The following is a 12227-nucleotide window of genomic DNA, read 5'->3' on the forward strand; positions in this document are numbered from 1 at the left end:
GGATGACATTATAATATTTTCAAAAACTATTGAACAACATTACAAAGATCTAATTGTCATAATTAAAATTTTGCTGAACGCAAACATGAAAATTTCTATTGAAAAATCGAAGTTCTTTAAATTGGAAACTAATTTTTTAGGTTACGTTGTTTCCCATAATGTAATCAAAACCGATCCCGAGAAAATTTCTACAATCCTAAAATACCCAATTCCTAAAAATATCCGAGAGCTTAGAAGCTTCCTAGGTCTTACAGGATATTATAGAAAATTTGTCCAAAATTACGCAAAAATTGCGAAACCATTAACAAAATATTTAGAAGGTCAAAAGGTATCTAAAAAAGCTTCACGAAGAGCTTTAATACAGTTGGACGATTCGGCTGTAAGAGCTTTTAACGAGCTCAAAGACAATTTAATCGCACAAATAGAACTGGTACAACCCGATTATAATAAAAAATTTACTTTAACCACTGATGCGTCTGATTTAGCTATTGGTGCCGTTCTTTCTCAAGAAGGAAAACCAATTACTTTCATTTCCAAAACCTTATCCAAAACAGAACAATTGTACGCAACAAATAAGAAAGAACTTTTAGCCATAGTTTGGGCATTTAAAAATTTAAGAAATTATTTATATGGAGTAAATAACATCGAGATCTATACAGATCATCAACCCCTGTCATTCTCCATTTCTCAGAAAAATCCGAATATTGAAATGAAGAGATGGTATTCATTTATAGAAAGTTATTCACCCAAAATTATTTATAAGCCAGGAGCGACAAATGTGGTCGCGGATGCTTTGTCAAGGATCCAAATAAATAACTTAACGGAAAGTATCGAATCGGTCTCAGATCAAAATACTCAGTATTCAGCTGAAAGTAGTTTTGAGAATGTCATACAAGAAACCCGAAAACCCTTAAATCAGTTTAAGCAACAATTACTAATAGCAACGGGGAGGTATACAATACATGAGTCGATTACCGTTTTCGGAAATACTAGACATATAATAGAGTATGATACTCCAGAAAATTTAATATCAATCTTAAGAGAATACATTCCACCTAATATAACCATAGGAGTTCATTGTACTTTAGAAGATTTTTATATAATCCAAAAACCACTTAAAGAAAATTTTATAAATAAATTTTTATATACAAAAATATTTGTCCAGGATGTAGAAAATGCGGAAGATAAATCTCTTATCATCCCAGAAACGCATTGTAGGGCACATAGAGGGCTAGATGAGAATTATAAGCAAATATGCAGACTATATTACTGGCCTAATTTATACAAAACGCTTAAGGAATTTATAAAAAATTGTGCCATTTGTAATAAAAACAAATATAATAGACACCCAGTGCAAATTCCTATCGAAGAGGCACCTATTCCTGAAAGAGAAGGTGAAAATTTGCATATCGATATCTATTATGCTCAAAATCTAATATTCATTACTTGTATAGATTCATATTCGAAATTCTTGGTAGTAAAAGAAATTCCAAATAAACTAAATATAGAAAATAAAGTTTAAGAAATTCTGCAACAATTTCCCTTGGCAAAAACCTTGATGATAGACAACGAACCAAGTTTCACTTCATCCCAATTTAAATCTTTTGCTCAGAGAAACGGGATTTCTTTATTCTTTGCGGATCCCCGACATAGTACGTCTAACGGTCAAATAGAAAGGGCACACTCAACGTTAACAGAAATTGCTCGCTGCATCAAAGAAGAGCTCAATTTAATTGATTATTCTGAAATTATCATTAGAGCGGCTCAAAAATATAATTTAACAAGTCACTCAATAACTAACCAACGACCATATGATATATTATTTAACAAAATACAACATGAAACAAATCCTCTATTATTAAAACAAACTCAGGAGAGAATGTTAGAATTTCATAATAAAGGTAGACAAGAAAAACACTATCACGTAGGTGAAGTAATTTACGAAAAGAAACACGGGGAAAGAAATAAGCTTAATTCTAGATACAAAAAACAAGTAGTTAAGGAAAATCTTCCAAATAAAGTTATAATAAATAACAGAAATCGTACGATTCATAAAGATAATATTAAATCTTAAATAAAAATGTTTTATCTTAAATTCCAGATAATGATTTCTTTAACGTACGTATTATTGATGGTAGCTACAGCCAAATCCGAAATTATGGATTATACCAACCATGATTTCTTTCTTTACAAGGATACTAAAGATGTTCTTATTTATGAATCATACGCATAAGAATTATTTAATAATTATTGCACAATAAACCCAGAAGGTTCTTGCTTTACCAAATTACTAAATGGAGAAAAAACTTTATGTAAAAAAATCAGAGAAAAAAATAAAAATATAGATGTAATCCAAGAAGGAGCCATTTTTGTAAATGGACATAATATAATTAATGACACTTATTTAGATGGGTCATATTTAATAACTTTTAACAGCACCACTAAAATTAATAATATATCTTTCAATAATGTAGATAATAAGATATTGGAATACATCACTGCTCGAAAATATACAGAATTTGTAATATCCGAATTTATTATGTCAAATGATTCCGAACTCTCATTCGATAATATTAACATACTAAATCCTTTTATTCAAATTAAACAAACTCAAGTACCAATTTCGTTAATATTAATCGTATTTACACTTATATATTTAATTTTCATGATTATAATCAAATACAGAAAGTTTTTAATATTCAAGCCACGGCAACCCAATATAGAAATACAAGAAGAAAATAATATACCCGAAAACGAGAATACCCTAGAAGAAAATATCATTGTCGAATTGACTAATCAAATACATTCGTTATACCCATCAGTTCCAATGAATCGGGACGATTCAATTTAGAATGGGGGGAGTTATGTGACCCATTACTTAGGGGCACTTACCCAATTTATAAACAACTTTGAGTTCAGAACAAATTTCCAAATAACTCAGACTGACTCCGAGATAAACCCGTGGTCAGCTATTTCTTTTAACTACGCCTCCAAGTTATTCCCACCCAGATCAATTTCACACATCCCGCATCAAAGGGATTCTGTAAACACCCAAGCCGATATTGTAAACATCGGAGCCCCAAAGCGGTCCCCGAAGTCCGCTAACATAAACACCAATTTCCGGCAGAAATTCAGTTTCAAATTTAATTGCCAAATTTCATCATCCTATTTTTCCGACTCTCTTGAGTCATTCTCTTAATCTCTTGATCAGTTTTTCTGAAGATAAATCTCTTAAGCCGAGGTTTCATTTTTGATCATTGAACCTGAGTCCAGGCAGTCCGTTTTTGAGAATCGAATCGAGAAGATTAAAAAGTAATAATCAGTGAGCAGTGAATTAAGTTCGACATATGAAATAATTGTAATAGTGAATAAGTGAAGTTAAAAAATAAAATAAATTTTTTTAATCAACTCACTAAGGAGAAATTTAATTTGCATATTTACAGGCGTTAAACTCCCTACATTTTTCAGGTGACGAAATTGCCCCGGTGGTGTGGTGACTTTACCCCCCTGTGTGGCGAGATTGCCCCAGCATATTGGTTTTACATTTTGTTTTTTTATAAATCACCAAGGTAATTAAAAAAATAGGAGAATGTCACATTTTAAAGCTTGGTGCTAACCGCATTCAACAATAAAAATAGAAATATGATAACGTGTCTCAAGATGGACAAAAAATAGCTTTGAAAAAATCAAAGGGATTCTGTAAACACCCAAGCCGATATTGTAAACATCGGAGCCCCAAAGCGGTCCCCGAAGTCCGCTAACATAAACACCAATTTCCGGCAGAAATTCAGTTTCAAATTTAATTGCCAAATTTCATCATCCTATTTTTCCGACTCTCTTGAGTCATTCTCTTAATCTCTTGATCAGTTTTTCTGAAGATAAATCTCTTAAGCCGAGGTTTCATTTTTGATCATTGAACCTGAGTCCAGGCAGTCCGTTTTTGAGAATCGAATCGAGAAGATTAAAAAGTAATAATCAGTGAGCAGTGAATTAAGTTCGACATATGAAATAATTGTAATAGTGAATAAGTGAAGTTAAAAAATAAAATAAATTTTTTTAATCAACTCACTAAGGAGAAATTTAATTTGCATATTTACAGGCGTTAAACTCCCTACATTTTTCAGGTGACGAAATTGCCCCGGTGGTGTGGTGACTTTACCCCCCTGTGTGGCGAGATTGCCCCAGCATATTGGTTTTACATTTTGTTTTTTTATAAATCACCAAGGTAATTAAAAAAATAGGAGAATGTCACATTTTAAAGCTTGGTGCTAACCGCATTCAACAATAAAAATAGAAATATGATAACGTGTCTCAAGATGGACAAAAAATAGCTTTGAAAAAATGCTGACGAAATTCCCCCACTCTCCCCTATCCCAGCGCTACAAGTGCACACTTTTATGGCGCTAGTCACATTGATTTGATATTTATAGCTTATTATTATTTTTAAAATATTTAAACAACTTTCCTCACTTACTTACTTAATTAATTGATTACTAACATCAAATATTTTGTAGTTTTCAAATTACTAGTATATTATTTTAATTTTTTTTTTTTAATAGTTTTAAATTTTTTTTTTTAATTTTTTATTATTATTATTATTTTTATATATTATTATTGTATTTTATTGTTATTTTTAATTAAACTTGCGATTTTAAATTATCTTTAACTTTATTGTAAAATTGAGTTGCGCTCCTAATTGTTTTGAATTGGTGCGGTAGATTGTTCCATAGCCGAATATCATTTATGAAAAATTGCCTTTTTGAACACAGTGTTTGTACTCGAGGGCATATGTAATTTTTGGTTCTTAGGGATGTTGCCGGGGTAAGCTTATTAAAAAGATAATGGTTCTCCACTCGTTACTATTTTATGGAAGAATGTTAAAGTTCTAAGATCGATCCAGGAGGTCAAATTAAGGTCAAGTAATTTAAATGACATTTGTGATACATGGTCAAAACGTCTTAAGTTAAAAACATAACGGACAATTGAATTAAAAGCTATAGTTAATATGCGCATATCCCGCGCATCACAATGACCAAAAATTTCGATGCCATAAAAGAGAGTGGGCATGAGGATAACTTTGGCGATTAATAACACTATGCAGCATCAAAAATTTACCTCGATGGATACTATATTTTTGGATTTGTTACGAATTCCAAAGTTAAACTGCGTTTTCCAAAAAGTTCCCCGACGCAAGGATTCTTAGCATAAGAACCTCAAAGTTCGAAAAATTCAGAAATTGGCCAACTTTCCAAAGCTCTCAGAGGCAAACGGATTCATGGTTTGGTTAGATGCTAAAGTTTTTTAAAAGATACACTCTTTATCTTTCAAACCCCATACTTAGAATAAATTTAGGATTTTTATTAAGGGAGAAACAAACTTTAGAAAACATAGTCAAAAAACATAAAAGCATACAGCTGCGGTCAAAATAGTAGTAGTGTTGCCGTCATGTGTTTTTAAAAGTTTTTTGTTGTCACTTTTCTTATCCAATTAGTCTAATAGTACAATTATAATCAATACAATATTACCAGAAGAAGATGAATTACAAAAACAAACTTTTAAAAACACAGGGCGGCAACACTACTACTATTTTGACCGCAGCTGTATGTTTTTAAGTTTTTTGACTATGTTTTCTGGAATCTATTTCTGCCTTTAAAAAAATTATTCTAAGTATGGGGCTTAAAAGATAAAGAGCGTATCTTTTAAAAAACTTTAGCATCGAATCCAACCATGAATCCGTTTGCCTCTGAGAGCTCCGGAAAGTTGGCCAATTTCTGCATTTTTCGAACTTTAAAGGTCCTTTTGCTAAGAATCCTTGCGTCGGGAAACTTTTTTGAAAACGCAATTTATCATGGGAATTCGTAACGAATCCAAAAATATAGCATCCATCGAGGTAAATTTAAAAAGCACTAAAAATGCTGCACAGTGTAATCGAACTTTCTCAGATAGAAACGATTTGGTAAATGAAAGTTTTCTTAAAAGAACATATGTTCGCTTTGACTATGTGGTTGCTCCGGCGTATGGTTTATGTATAATTTTTGAAGTGAAAGTGTTGAAATTGGCTTTTTACCAATTACCAAGCACTTCGATTTCTTCGGATTTATACCCAAGCCATTTTCCTTTGCCCATATTTCAATGAGTGACAACATTTTATTACTTATACGGACACAGGCATGTATTTCGGTTACGGGTCTACTAACATATATTTGGACATCGTCAGCATATAAATGTACTTCACACTCAGACAGGATACTAGGGAGATCATTGACATATATAGAAAACAATAAAGGGGCTAGCACAGATCCCTGTGGCACTCCCCTGGTTAAGTTTCGGAGGGACGAAACTTGCGTCCGAGAGACGACCGCTTGATATCTATTCGTTAAGTACGACCTAATAAGCTTTGTCGCATTAGTCGAGAAATGAAACATGTTTCTAAGCTTGGTAATGAGAATATTATGATTCACAGAATCAAAAGCCTTACTATGGTCAAGGAGCGTTAGAAACGTTATGCAGTTCTCATCCAGTTTTTGTCTTATATCCTCAACAATATTAGTGATTGCAGTAATACAACTCCTTTTCTTACGGAATCCAGATTGTTTTTCATTTACTAATTAGAATTATTAGCTAAGTAAAGTTGAATCTGAGAGAACATAAAATTTTTAAAGACTTTTGATAGGAAAGGTAATATAGAAATAGGCCTATAGTCATTGTTAAGCTTGGGAATTGGGAATATTTTGGCGTTTTTCCATATTGTCGGAAATGAAGACGTAGTAATAGCAGTGTTAAAAATATATGTAACATGGGGCAACATTAAGGGGAGCAAAAGCTTTACAAATTTTGGACACATATTATCGAGACCCACAGCATTGGACTTGACATGCAGAATACTATCTAGGACATCCGTTTTGATTTATACATGTAAAGCTAAAACTAGTATCACAGAGGGGTTGAGTATTCAGGTACGGATTGCATGTTGCTTCAGGTAAGTACCTATGTACCTATTTCCAAAAATTTTTTGTTTATTAATTCAACATCCACCTTCGACTCTGTCTGCTGTTTACATTTTCCAATATTCTTTGAGTTAACACAGTTATTAAATTGTATATTATAGTGCTCTCTCTTTGCTGATTTTATCTTTTTGTTTACTTTTACCCTAGCCTCTTTGTATTGCTTGCGATATTCATCAGTTTTGTATCGCTTCCACCGGAGGTAGGCTACATCTCGCTGACGGGTTAGGCTACTGAACCACGGATTTTGCATTGGCTTAATCACCTTGGTCCTTAGGGGCACAAACTTGTCGAACAAATACTGGATATTGTTGGTTAAAACATCTAATTGACAATCTACATGACAAAGATTGTAAATACATGACCGGTCACAACAGAAAAATTCAGTCTTTAATTCATAACAGTTTATATTTTTGTAGTCTCTATACGTAAAAGAATTAATTGTGTAGTCAAAGGTCAAATCATATGTTAAAAATATTAGGCCATGTCTGGAGAAGGCTGGTACTGAAACCTTGTCATAATGTATGATTTTGCTGGTCATAATGTATGATTTTGCTGGGGTCATTGATAAGAAAGAGGTCAAGTAATGTATCACAGTGGTTGCTATAGTGCGTGGGAATCGTTTCGTTTACTGAGTACAGACCAAGGTATTTAAAGATATCCACGAGATGGCTTTCTGAGAATAGGTTACTGTTGAAATCGCCTGCCCATATGATGTCAGTGTACTCCAGCGAAATATCTTAAACCACATTTAGTAATGAACCGTACTCAATTGTCCGATTCGGTCTATATATGCAACCAAGAAGGGCTCTTCCATGGGATTTATTGGGGATTTCTAATAAAATGTATTCAATAATACAGTCACTAGGCTGTTTAAGTACCACTTTACATTTCAGCTTCACATTCACATATATAGCCACACCTCCTGCATGACCAATACGATCGAATCAATAAACATTATAGCCTTCACAGACAATAGACGAATCGCACAGATCAGGTACAAACCACGTTTCAGACACACATATCACATCGACATTAGACTGGGTGCAAAGGAATCTAAACTCATCAATCTTCTTTAACAGACTTTGTGCATTTAAATGAACGATTTTAAGACCATACTAATAGTTTTTTTAATGGCACTAGCTATGGAACAAACTTCCTCATCCTGCATTGTTGTTATCAATGGTTATTAGGGGCGCTATCTCAATATTCAAAGTATAAGTTCTTAATATATCAGAGTTAACTATTTTTATACCTATCTTAATTAGGAGGATACTATTTTTACGATTAAGAACGAAAGCTATCAGCTTCGGTTCCAGCCGAAGCGTTAGTGAGAGATGTAGAAAGTGGATCAGGCGAATGATTAACGGACGTGAGTGACGAAAGTTCCTCCATACTCTTGATGCAAAGGTGCCCTCTCTTCGAGCGCAGCGCACGTGCACAAGTCCGCGTCGTGTAAAGTCGGCCGTAAGAACTTTATGCTTTGTCATACGCATAGCTTCTTTGAAAATAAGATAATGTTCTTTTAACAATTGCTCACTAACATAAATTATCGCTTCTGAATTGAAACCCAGAAACTGCAAGCTAAGTTGTTTCTTGTGCTCGCGCCTGTACATTCCGATTTGACCAAGCAGCCTGATCTTTTCGCGTGGGCTTAACATTTTTATTATTATTACTGGATCCATATGAGTTTGTTGTGATTTTCTTGCTCGGAAAATATCGGAAACTTTTGGTGGTGGAGTCAGCTGGAGATTAAAGCATAGCTTGTGATAGAGCGCTTTGAGATCTTCACCTTCTACATAGGGAACGCCATGAACCCTCAGGTCACACGAGCTAGTCTCCCTGCATTGCGTTGCCAGCCTGAACTCCAGTGCACCCAACCTCTCGTCTGCTGCATGTAGATTTGCCACCTCCCTGTTCAGCGTCTAAACGCGCTCACCCATTCGGTCCTTGATGGAGCGAAGATCGGCAACCTCACGCTCCAACGTCAGGACTCGAGCATCCATTTGCTTTACTTCCCCGGCGATAATGTCCAAGCGATCCATAAGGCGGCTGAGCATTCGCTGTTCAGCTTCCCGAACGGCCGACTCAATTTTTTCTGTTTGTTCCTCAAAACGAGTCTTTAGAAGCTCCAGCAGCTGTGGCGAATTTACATCGGAGTTGCGTTCGCTGGCTGTTCCGGCGTTGTTGCGGGTACGTTTAGTTGGCGGAGCAGTAGAACCCATGATATTTATTTTTATTGGTTTATTGTTTGATTTAATATAAATTTAGGTGTATTTGTCGGTTGTGTTTGTATTGTATCTTTCAGATTGTATCTTTTTAAGTTGTATGCTAGCTTAGCTAGCAACCACTCACTGCTTTGCCGACAAACTGCCCTATCGACAATAGCGTATAACTGCCTTATCGGCGGTAGCTTAACTGATGGGGCAACCTTTTTCTCTCTTGCACTCCGAAGATGCTGCCGCACCGATTGTCTCTCACTGAAGGTGCACGCACAACCGCACTTGTTTTTCAGCAAGAATTTATTTTCTGATTTACAGAGTAAACTTTGTTTATTAGCACTGTGTTGCTGGTAGTATATTTGGCGGTTATCGACTTTCTTGAATTTTATAGATGTAGTTTTCGGTAGAATATCGTTTATTTTACAGAGCGATAAAAAAAGCGACTGCACGCGAGAGAGAGAGAGTCAGATTTTTTTTCGGACCATTCATTAAAAAGTTATGGGCAATCAAAAAATGTTATATATCCGTCTCCTTCGCATTCCCTTTAGCTGAGTGACGGGTATTAGATAGTCGGGACACCAGCGTTCTCTCTTGTTGTACCTGTTACTCGTTCAGTAAAATGGTATATTGTATTCGTGCAAAAGTATGTGACAGCTAGAAGGAAGCGTTTCCGACCCCATAAAGTATATATATTCTTGATCAGGTTCACTAGCCGAGTCGATCTAGCCATGTCCGTCTGTCTGTCCGTATGAACGCTGAGATCTCGGAAACTACAAAAAAGGTTAAGATTATTGGGCCTCCTACGCAGCGCAAGTTTATTTCAGCCGAACGCCACGTCCCACAGTGGCGCCTTGGGCAAAAAAACGTGCAATAAATCACTTTTTCGACTTTGTCCTAGAAAGTTGCGACCCATACCAATCAACAGGTAATTGATCCACTATTACAAATATGTAACCCTTTTTCAAATCAAAAACATTTTTGTAAAAGATATGCCCTTTCAAAGTTGAACAATTTTTCACTTAAAAAAAAAACACCCTTTTTAGGTAATTTTTCGCACTTCCGGGGGGTTTTTCTTAAATACTAGGCATCGAATCGCTTTGCTTCTTTTATCCACGGATTGGTGTGTTAGTTAAGAGTAAAAAAAGTAAAACATATTGCAGTTTGCCATCCGCATCTCTAAGTTATGCGTTATTTGCGAAACGTCCATTTTTTCCATATTTTTCAACTTTGATGGAAAATAAAGAAAAACTATTTAATACTATTTATACCCGTTACTCGTAGAGTAAAAGGGTATATTAGATTCGTGCAAAAGTATGTAACAGGTAGAAGGAAGCGTTTCCGACCCTATAAACTATATATATTCTTGATCGGGATCACTAGCCGAGTCGATCTAGCCATGTCCGTCTGTCCGTCTGTCTGTCCGTCTGTCTGTCTGTCTGTCTGTCTGTCTGTATGAACGCTGAGATCTCGGAAACTATAAAAGCTAGAAGATTGACATTTTGCATGCAGATTCTAGGAGTTCCTACGCAGCGCAAGTTTGTTTCAAAAGGGTGCCACGCCCACAATCGCTTATATACGATTTTAAAAACTTCAATATTTTGGAAAAGTAAAAATGCAGTTTTATTGTGTTTATCAATACCTATCGAAATGTAGAAGAAATTTTTTAAATCGGACCATTCGTTAAAAAGTTACGGCGGATCAAAGTTTTTCTCCATCTCTTTCGCACTCCCTTTAGCTGAGTAACGGGTATCTGATATTCGGGGCACCCGACTATAGCGTTCTCTCTTGTTTTTTTATACTTCCGTAAAACGTTATTTGGACTTTCTTCTTGATATTACGAAAGTTGTAGCTGCGTCCGCCTGCGTCCGCGGTTTTAAGAGCCAAAAAAGGGAAAAAAGTCATGGTCCCAGAAATTGCATATGGCGCAACCTTGTGAAAGATTTGTCCAAAACATGGTTTTAAAGTCCTGAAAATTTTATATAATGTTCAACAGCTCGATATAAGAAATTTTAGTTCTACCACTTTTGGAAAAACCCGCTATTTTAGCGGGAAAACAGCTATAAATAGCTAAAATACGGAAGGCCGTAACTTCTGAACTACTGAAGCAACAGACTTGTGCTGTATCTCGATTAAAAGGTTTTTAAAAAAGCTTTAAGCGCCTCCTAAATGTAGTTTGTGTAAATGTAATATTGAAAAAGATATGCAAAAAACAATTTTTTTTTAAATTTTTTTGTTAAGCTTTTTTTATTTTTCTCAAAAACGGCCCTAACGATTTTCTTTAAAACTTTAAACTGTATACCCCTTAAGATTCCTTAAATTTTGGTATATATCATGTTACTGTAAAAAATCACGTTTAAAAGATCAAAACAACTTACGCTGCCTAAGCATTGAATTTAGTATGTGCGAATCCAAACTGTATTCTAGGGTCATGGAAATGTTAAGTCTATTGGATTTACCAAGTTTACCAAATTGTGACCATTATTTCAAAAAACATGAAATGTAAAAATTTTTATTTTAAAAAAAAAACTTCAACTTTTTTTTTTGTTTTTTTAGTTTTTAAAAATTAAAACATAAAAAAATAAACTAAACAAAACAACATTTCAAAAAAAATTTTTTATTTTTTTAAACCCATTTTTTTTTTTTTTATAATTTTTAAAAAATAAAACATAAAAAAAAAAAATATAAAAAACAAAAACTTTTTAAAAAAAGTTTTTTTTTTTGTCGGAAAAAATGTATTTGTTTTTAAATTCTGACTTTGCCGATTTGTAAGTACGCCTCTTCCACGCCCACTCCCTGTCTCAAGGAATAATTTGAAAGGTGGATCAATTATCTATCATTTGCCGTTTACATCATTCAATTATCTTCACTGGTTCAAAAGTTATGATTTATTACCAAAAAAAAGTCAAAAGGCGCCACTGTGCGTCCCCTCTAACGCCCACAATCGCCCACCAACGATTTTAAAATGTGTCTGGCGCTCACACCTTTAAAGATTTTCGAAAAG

The 12227-nt window shown here is 34.4% G+C and overlaps 1 protein-coding gene across 1 annotated transcript in view; it reads right to left on the bottom strand.

The window, feature by feature from the left end:
- Positions 1 to 12227, bottom strand: part of DIP-lambda (Dpr-interacting protein lambda) — a 476056-nt gene that overhangs the window by 150741 nt on the left and 313088 nt on the right. The window lies entirely within an intron of this gene.

The sequence above is a fragment of the Drosophila takahashii genome, chromosome 2R (genome assembly GCF_030179915.1).
Source record: "Drosophila takahashii strain IR98-3 E-12201 chromosome 2R, DtakHiC1v2, whole genome shotgun sequence".
NCBI classification, from domain to species: domain Eukaryota; kingdom Metazoa; phylum Arthropoda; class Insecta; order Diptera; family Drosophilidae; genus Drosophila; species Drosophila takahashii.